The sequence below is a fragment of the Priapulus caudatus genome, unplaced genomic scaffold, assembly GCF_000485595.1.
Source record: "Priapulus caudatus unplaced genomic scaffold, Priapulus_caudatus-5.0.1 Scaffold120, whole genome shotgun sequence".
NCBI lineage: Eukaryota > Metazoa > Priapulida > Priapulimorpha > Priapulimorphida > Priapulidae > Priapulus > Priapulus caudatus.
Window position 1 is genome coordinate 529,489 of NW_014577181.1, and position 10,444 is coordinate 539,932.

A 10,444-nucleotide genomic window follows, 5' to 3' on the forward strand; every position below is an offset into this window, starting at 1 on the left:
TATAGAGTAGAAGAGAAATGTGATCAAGGTCAAGGTAAAGGTCAAATAAAGGTCGCAGTGACCTGGTTTTGGTAGAGCTAGGTCAATTAGGGGCCGAGTTATAAAGTGGAAGGGAAATATAATCAAGGTCAAATAAAGGTCAAATAAAGGTTGCAGTGACCTGGTTTTGGTACGCTGCCCACCTTCTCCCCAAGATGTGTAAGTAGATCAAGTTTGGTCACGCTAGGTCAATTAGGGGCCGAGTTACAGTGGAAGGGAAATATTATCAAGGTCAAGGTAAAGGTCAAATAAGGGTCGCAGTGACCTGGTTTTGGTACGTTGCTTACCTTTTCCCCAAGATGTGAAAGTAGACCAAGTTTGGTCACGCTAGGTCAATTAGGGGTCGCGTTATAGAGCGGAAGGGAAAATCTCTGCGGCGGTGGCGGCTGTACAGACATGAAACCATAGTATCCCCGTTCGTCGCGCGGGATACAATAAGTACATAACCTTACATCCAAACGCGTATTAGATTGTCCAATATCACTGCTGGTTACTAAGAAATGTCTAATTGAAATCCGCATTCCAAGAAATCAGTTGTTTACAGTTTCAAACCGTTGCCGGCGAAACGGGCGTGATTCAGATTTATAGTGCACCGGACATTTTCGCACACATGCTCGGCCGTACGCAATGCTATCATCAGTGATTTCGTAAACACGGACGCTCGTGATAAGAAACTTTTTGTCAGGTCTGTCCATGTGCGTCCGTGATTAGTACGTGTGTTTTACTCCATTTCCATGTTTAGTCCGTGGCCGTGGTTACACCGCTGACACCTCCATTTCATCTGGCATCCAAAACATACGGGCCGCACAAATGTTTACGTCATCGCTTGACTCCTGGGGCCCGTTGTCAGAAACGAAATTAGTCTTAACATTAGCATTAACTTCCACTCGTAAACCGTTGACAGAAACATCGTAATGTTACGAGAACGAAAAATCCTCGCAAATATCCTCTTAACATTATGAGAGCCCAGACCCTCTCGTAACTTTAATATTAAGTTGAAAATAACACATTTAAACTACGAATTATAATTCTTATAGTAATATCATTTTATAATAATAAATAAAATGTGTGCTTTTCTTGAAAAACACGTCAAAATCATTAATTATCTACTGCTAATAAAACAAAACAATACATTTACAAATGGCGTATGGCATTTGTTCTCTTGTTTTAAATGTTTACCATGCTTGCCACAACTCTCGCGTCTCACGTTACAGTGTGAGAATTTGTCTTGTTGTGCAGAATAAATTACAACCGATTGACAACACTAGTCGCCGATGATCAGAAAGTAGTGTTGTCAATCGGTTGTAATTTCGTAATCGATCATCGGTTGGACCCAAGTAACTGATGATCGGTTACAATCGGTTACTCGGGGTGTTGAATGCCTGCGTGTGCGTAACGTCGTGTGCATGTACGTGTGTGCATGTATGTGCTTGTTTAGCCCTGTTTACTGTTTGTTTTGCACTGTTTACTACTATGTGTATAATACTGTTTACTACTATGTGTATAATACATGTATGTTAATAAAGGATAACTTGTATAGTAGCGATGATATCTCTGATTCTCATCACTTTTCTAAGTTTTACATTTATTTCGATTTTTTTTTCTTTGATGAAATTGATTATGGATTTTGATAACCAAGCGCTTGGTTCGAGCCACTGTTCAACCGATGATCGAGTATAATCGATGATCGTGACATCACTAAGCGCTTGGTTCGAGCCACTGTTCAACCGATGATCGAGTATAAATTATAATCGATGATCGTGACATCACTATCAGAAAGTTCCGTGCTCAGTTTGCACGGCACGGTGTACCGAACACGATAATCAGCGACAACGGCCCACAATTCAGTGCGGAGGAATTTCGCAGATTCGTGAGTGAATGGGGATTTGATCATGTGACATCATCTCCAGGCTACCCGCAAAGCAATGAGAAGGCGGAACAGGCTGTGAAGATGTCACAGCTAAACGACTCATGCACTTAGCCAAAGTTTCAAAGACTGATCCTTACCTGGCGCTTCTAGACTTCCGCAATACCCCGTCGCAGTCTATGGACAGCAGTCCAGCTCAACGGTTAAAATGAACCGTCGCACTCAAACGCCAAAGTTCTGCCAATGAAGGCAACTCTACTAAAACCACAGATTCCGAAATCTGTGTCACGTCAACTAGAGGCTATAAAGGAGAAACAGGCGCTCTATTACAATCGTGGCGCGAGAAACCTAGAACCGCTCACGGTGGGTGACACTGTTCGTATTGCGCCTTCGCAAGGACAGAAGAAGTGGAAACAAGGTACAGTACAACAAGAGGTGTCCACACGATCATACAACGTCGAAACGGAATCCGGAAGGATCTTGCGGCATAACCGACGTCATCTACGTAAATCGGCAGAGGACAAGCAGCTACGGGATGTGCAGGAGTATGAGGACATTCCGGTGACACACTCGGATACAATTCCGAGTTCTCCAATGACTGTAGATGCATCACTGCGAGCTGACAGGCCAATAATCGCAGGCAGTCCTCCCAAAAGACCGCCACCTGAGTTAAAGACATCGACACGCAGTCCAGTGTTTGTGTCGAGATGTGGCAGGAAGGTTTACAAACCTGTCAAACTTAATCTGTGAGACGTACAGTGCAATGATGAACCAATCATTATTCAAAGTAGCATCATGACAAGTTAATTCGAGTTCATTTTACTATAAAGTTGTGTTTAGATGAGTCAGACAGTTTGAAGCATTGCAAGACTGAATTAATTTAATGCACTCAAGATAAAGGGTATAGTTAACGTCTATAGGAATCGGAAGCGAGATTTTCTTGTCTAGGTCGAGACTCTCTAAATCTAATGTTTTTTTGGTTGAGTAACGATCAACGGTAATTAGTTTGAAGTTTGTTCTTTTATAAAGAAGAAAGGATGTAACAATATAATATAGCGCTCATGCGCAGCGTTGACTCTGGCTAAGTTTAGAGGATCCGACATATATATAGCCAACAATGGAACATGTCTCTTGATACGTAATAAATGCAGTTTACCGTTTAGTTTCATTCTCAATCTTATCTGCTATTCTCTCTGCATGGTTACACTCCTCGGCTAACTAAATATTGAAACATCATTGTGTATCAAAAATGAGCGTGGCGACTGGTGGGGCAAACTTCTGACTTTATCCCGCTGCCAGCAGTGCTACAAATATGTGCAATTTGGTACCAGAAATCTAACAGCAGCAGTGAAACTGAGTAATGTGAACATAACAGTAGACTTCGTTTGAGTGGAATGAGGTTTCCAACACCAACCTCAAGATTCAGGGGGATATGTGCTGGGGTTAATCTCAACACAACAAACATAAACAATGTCAATGTCAACATAACAACTAAATCAAATGTATTATAAACTAGGCCTACATGGGTCTAGTAGGCCTATTAATAGCTGGAATCAACAAGCGCAATTGCGATCACACAACGGTTATTATCTTCGATACAATCCCTTGGACATTGAAAACTAATCATTATGAGGCACGGGAACGCGTATGTTTGCAAATCGGTATGGTGAACTAGCCTAACCTCTATACTTTAGTCACTCTACTCTCTAGTACTAGTACTACTACTAGTGATTAGAGGGTCTATGTCCCCCAGGGTAGGTACTGCCGGAACGTACCCTGGTACTATCTAATAATAATATGCCGGACTGTACCTCGCCTACTCCACTAACGAGTCTAGGGAGTCGCCTATGCCTACTCCCTAATCCTAACCATATCAAATAGTTACCAGGGTACGTTTCGGCAGTACCCTGGGGGACATAGACCCTATGACTATGACTATGAGCAGTACTAGTAGTAGTACTAGTGCTGAGAGGGTCTATGTCTCCCAGGGTACTGGCGGAACGTACCCTGGGTACGGTCCGGTATACCGGAATGTACCCTGGTAGTGGTACTATCTAATATGCCGGACCGTACCTCGCCTACTCCACTAACGAGTCTAGGGAGTCAGTCGCCTACGCATACTCCCTAACCCTAACCATATCAAATAGTTACCAGGGTACGTTCCGGTATACCGGACCGTACCCAGGGTACGTTCCGGCAGTACCCCGGGGGACATAGACCCTCTCACTCTCAGCTATAGTACTACTACTAGTAGTAGTAAACCGACCAAGCTCTGCGACTGTTACACGTCGTAGGACAACGTAGTGTTCACTCGTAGACCTCTCGCCAACGTAGTGTTAAGCGAGAAGGGAACTTGTGGCTATAGTATTAGCAGGAGTAAGATAATATATTCTAATATTCTAAGATATAATATTCTATATTATCTTACTCCTGGTATTAGTAGACCTACTCAGGCTACTGACAGTACTGTTACTGTACTGTACTGTACTAAATTTTGTGCGCGAAAACGGAAAAGATAATAAATAAATCAGTAATATACTTACCTAAAATCTGTCGTAATCGTTCTTTTGAGATTTTACGTTGAAGCCCTTGCTGCATATGAAACATAGATCTATACTGTACTTCAAATTCTCCGCGCTATCTTCGGGAAAAGGACAAAATTTTTGCGGTCGCCATTCAAAATCAACAACGAATTCCATTCGCCACCTCTTGTTTGTCGGTGCATGCGCGTATAAAATAATCCCGCAGTAATGCGGCATACAGGTTTTGCTCAAGTTGATGAAACTTCGTATATTAAGGAGAAATATGTGGAGAATAAATTGCTTTCTGTAAAATTGTTCTGATTTACTTATTCCACGCACATATAATCTCGTAATATATTGTTGTTCAGAAAATAGTGGGTATGTATAAATACGCGAATCACATTTAAATTCCAGCGGCGAAGATGTTGATTGGCTGACGCCGTGTGCCGCGAAACAGAACGCGGTTTTTATTTCGACTTTTACCGACACCATCTCCTTGCAGAAATGCACTGCAGGGTCACAGCATGTGCATGACTGCTGAACTGCATATAAATCAATGTATGAAAACAATTGAAAGATTATAAAGTTATATGCATTATACCAGTATTATGAACTCGTGCAGTGTACTCTGATATCTGCATATAAGCTAGCTTATAGATAATTTCTCACAGCAAAATACATTACACTCAACAGTGCATGGACATCGCCAAGCTAGGCGTCTTCTCTAGTAGTGGCGCTGAGAGGGTCTATGTCCCCCGGGGTACTGCCGTAACGTACCCTGGGTACGGTCCGGTATACCGGAACGTACCCTGGTACCAGGGGCGGCGCCAGGGTATTTTCTTAGTAGGGGCGAAACCAGGGGCGTTTACAGGAACACGCGAAGGGACCGAAGGGGGGGTCGGCTCTCCCCCAGGAAATTTTTGAAATTAGACCCCCTCAGATGCGTTTTCTGCGCGAGTAGGGGTGGTCCGGACCCTCTGGACCCCCCCTGTACACGCCCCTGGGAACTGTAGAATCTGGGGGTAGATTCATCAAGCTGCGTACGCAAAATATTTTGCGTAAATCTTGTGTACGCAATCGACGTTGGTTAGTTGCGATTCAATCAACACATTATTTAGTAAATTTGCGTACGATTTCGCGTACGGCAGCGAGGCCGTTTTAGTGCGATTCATCAAGCTAAAATTTACGTAAACCTTTGCGTAACTTTACACGAGCGGACGAGGTGCCGTAAACCACTAGAAATTTCCGCAGGTGTTTCCAGCATACCGCAGTACATTATTTATTGAGAAAACATTATAAATTACTACTCAACTAAAAATAAATAAATAATTACATACTACACAGACCGGCGGCGCCTTTGACGCTTCTTTTGTCATAGCTTGGCATTGTTTTCGTTATAAGCGATTTCGTAGTTAGCCGTGTACGTGCACACGCACACACGTGTACGTGCACACGCACGCACTTGTACGTGCACCGCAGCGCACGTGACGTGCACACGCACGGCACGGTAGTGTACACGCACGAACGCACACGTGCAGCAAGCACGCACGTTACGTGTACACGCACGCACGCCCGTGTACGTACACACGCACGCACGCACGCACGCACGTGTACGTGCACACGCACTACGTGTACGTGCACACGCACGTACGTGTACGTGCACACATACGCACGCACGTGCACATGCACGCACGCACGCACGCACATGTACGTGCACACGCACGCACGTGTACGTACACACGCACGCACGCACATGTACGTGACACGCACGCACACAAGCACGCACGCACGTGTACGTACACACGCACGCACGCACGTGTACGTGCACACGCACGCACGCACACGTGCACAATCACGCGATGCACGTGCCATGGATGTGCGCAACGCACGCACGCCGTGTACGTACACACGCACGCACGCAGTGTACGTGCACACGCACGTACGTGTACGGTGCACACACACGCACGCACGTGCACATGCACGCACGTGTAGCGTGCACACGCGCGGCCCGTGTATGTACAAACTCACGCCACCACGCACGTGTACGTGCACACGCACGCACGCACGCACGTGTACGTGCCACACACGCTCGCACACGTGCCACACGCACGCACGCCACGTGTAAGTACACACGCACGTGTACGTGCACATGCACACGCACGGCCGTGCTCGTACACACGCTCACGCACACACGTGTACGTGACAGCGCACGCACACACGCACGCACCGCACGCACGTGTACAGTGACACGCACGCAACCACGCACGCACGCACGCACGTGTACTACACACGCACGCACGCACGTGTACGTACACACGCACGCAGCGCACGTGTACGTGCACACGCACACCACGCAACGCGCGCACGCGCACCATATAATCATTCGATTTATCACATATAACATTAGATTTATCGCATATTATTTGATTTATATCAGAAAAGAGAATCGAATGATTTCGATGCGTGAATCGAATGATTCGATGCGTGAATCGAATGATGCATCGAATGATTCGATTCACGCATCGAATGATCGCGATTCACGCCATGCAATGATGCATCGAATCATTCGATGCCGTGAATCAAATGCATTTCGATGCGTGAATCGAATGATTCGATGCGTGAATCGAATGATGCAATCAAATCATTCGATTCGCGCATCGAATCATTCGATTCACGCATCGAATGATGCATCGAATGATTCGATGCGTGAATCGAATGATTCGATGCGGTGAATCGAATCCTTCGATGCGTGAATCGAAATGATTCGATGGGTGAATCGAATGATTCGATGCGTGAATCGAATCATTCAATGCGTGAATCGAATGATGCATCGAATCTTCGATTCACGCATCGAACATTCGATTCAGGCATCGAATGATGCATCGAATCATTCGATTCACGCATCGAAGATTCGTATCCTGAAATTTATACCTTGCGCACGTTTCCGAATCTAGCGCCATCTATCAACAACTTATACAATACAGTCTACTTCCTCCACATTCTCCCACTCTCCTCTACCTCCTCCGTCTTCTCGCGCCATCCTCTCAATCCATCCTACTCAAAATACTAAGAATAGATTGTAAAATTATTATTTTTTGATATAGTTTGTGTATTGTATAAGTTGGTTGAAGGATGGCGCTAGATTCGGAAACGGGCAAGGTATAAATTTCAGGATCGAATCATTCGATGCGTGAATCGAGATGATTCGATGCGATCATTCGATGCGTGAATCGAATGATTCGATGCATCATTCGATTCACGCATCGAATGATTCGATTCACGCATCGAATCATTTGAATTCACGCATCGAATGATTCGAATTCACGCATCGAATGATCGATGCAGTCATTCGATTCGCGAATCGAAATGATTCGATGCGTGAATCGAATGATTCGATGCATCATTCGATTCACGCATCGAATCATTTCGATTCACGCATCGAATCATTCGATTCACGCATCGAATCATTCGATTCGCGCATCGAATGTGATGCACTCGAATCATTCGATGCGTGAATCGAATCATTCGATGCGTGAATCAAATGATTCGATGCGTGAATCGAATGATTCGATGCATGAATCGAATGATTCGATCCGTGAATCGAATATGCAGTCGAATCATTCGATTCACGCATCGAATGATGCCATCGAATCATTCGATTCACGCATCGAATAAATTTGAATCGAATTATGAAACAGAATACACACCCAGCACCCCACAGCATGATGTAGACAGAGCTAGAAGAGCCAATATGGCAGAGAGGCGTCAGTTTGGTTCTATCGTATGTGCGCGCACAGTGTGATTGGTTTATGCTAGGCACGCCCTTCAACAGCACAGCAGCACGATGGCGTAGTGGATTTACACTGGAATCTCAAATTTGCGTACGCAGGTGCTTAGCGCTGCGTGATGAATCGCACCTACGAGCTTTGCGTACGTACTTCGTAGAAACTCTGTATACGCATACACTTTGCGCAACGTTGATGAATCCGGCCCAGGGGCCCGCCTTAGTGCCCCTGGCGGGGTCCAGGGCAGAGCCCTGGCAGGGGTCCGGGAAAGCTCTCAGAGTTTAGGCTAATCAAAGCCCTAAAATTGCTGAGCAAAAAAATTGTGCAGGGAACCAAGGAGCAACATATACCAAGGAGATGAAACCCCGGGGGGGGGGACTCACCCCACATTATGAGTGTATCTGGTATGTGCCACTGCGAAGTTAAAAATGGGGGGGGGGTGCCTGCTGAACTAACTCAGACCTAAAATGGTTGTCTCTGAACTAATGTTTGGTGAATGTGGTATGCTCTGGAACCGGTATGTTCGAGAAATGGCGGGTCTCCGGAACTAGCTAGGATTTTCGTTCAAATCAATGCTATGAAACTGGAACGTTTAAAAGAGGGTCTCCGGAACTGTGGGGAATAGTGATTTGCTATAAAATCTATGCTGTAGCGACTTGAACAATAATTGTTGTATTATGTAGAGGAGAGAAAAACATGACCGGGGAGAGATGAAACGCACGCACACGCGCACACACACACACACACACACACACACCACACACACACCACACACACCACACACACACACACACGCGCGCGCGCGTGCGCATACACACACTAACTAAAACTAGACAGAGGCACTCACGGAAAGAGCAATACCTCCGCCAGCGACATTACGCCTTACGCCGATACGACTCACGAACACACGAATAACACGATATACGCCAGCGTACATGTATTCTCGCTCGCCGCTCAGTCAGCAGCAGCCGCGCTGTGGCTGGCTCGCTCGCTTGACGGCTAATATCGATCGCGTCACACACGCACGCACGCACGCACGCACGCACGCACGCACGCACGCACGCAGCGCACGCACTACCTTTCCGCCGGAAACAGCATCATCGACAAATGATGGTCCCACTTGGACTTCCAAGGAAATAACACCTTGATAATTCGATTATAAATTAAGCACAGGTTTTTATATGGATGAATTTCGACACTTAATTTTTCGATTTTCGATGAAAGTGGTCCAGCTTGTATCATCACTCATTTTTGGGCAATCTCCCTATTATTTGCAAGAATATTCTCTTCTTTACCTTTTCTTGCAAATGAAGGGGGGGTGACCCCCAACCCCACCCATCATTTGGCAAGACATTTGCAAGCTGTTTCTTTTCTTTTTCTTCTCTTCTTCTTCTTTTACCTTTTTCTTTTTCTTTTTCTTTTTCTTTCTTTTCTTTTTCTTNATATATATATATATATATATATATATATATATATATATATTGTCAAGAGTGAATAATAATAGATCTATATATTATTATTCACTCCTGATATGTATTCCATTCACTCCAGAATGGTTGAAAACCCTATAATGTAGCAGCTTTGTGCGCACGATCGTGATTTAGAAGTGACCCTCTTTAATAAAAATCCGCTCTCTTTATCGATATAGCCTCTATGGTAATTTATTCGTTGTCTAACACGGTACTCCCAAAACAACTAAATGTCGGCCATTGAAATGTCTTTAGCGTCATTGATTTCTCTACGTCCTTTCTCTACCTCAAACGCGCAACGAATTTCCGTTGACGTTGATTCATCAAATTGATTTTCGTGAGGTGTCTCACGTATATATGTCAGTGATTTCTAGGAGACCAGGAAGCGGATAGTCGCATTGCCCTATACTCCTATAGCTATTCGATTCGCGTAGATTCATTCTGCTCACCGTGTCCAAACCCCTTGTCGTAAGATACTACAAGTTTGGACTTTAACAATCGGGTACATTTTACAATTTTATTTTCCAACGCGGGTCTTATCTAAAGCCAAGTGCGTACATTAACATACTCGCTGACACAAGTCACGCTGTCTCATTGTCGTGGTACGAGCTGCTTTACCCCCCCCCCCCTCTCTCTGTGTCTGTTTGTCTCTTTGTCTCTCACACGCTCCCTTTTCTCTCTCTCCCTCTATCTCTTTCTCACACGCACACACACACCTATCTCTCTCTCTCTCTCTCTCTCTCTCTCTCTCTCTCTCTCTCT

General features: G+C 45.0%; 1 protein-coding gene across 5 annotated transcripts in view; it reads right to left on the minus strand.

Moving 5' to 3' along the window:
* The window catches only part of LOC106805607 (nascent polypeptide-associated complex subunit alpha, muscle-specific form-like), a 26,511-nt gene extending 21,878 nt beyond the window's left edge, over positions 1 to 4,633 (minus strand). For all 5 annotated transcript variants that reach the window (XM_014807282.1, XM_014807281.1, XM_014807280.1 and 2 more), the window contains exon 1: positions 4,450 to 4,633. The gene's annotated coding sequence lies outside the window, so the exon portion shown is untranslated. The remainder of the gene's footprint in view (positions 1 to 4,449) is intronic.
* Positions 4,634 to 10,444: the final 5,811 nt, after the last annotated feature.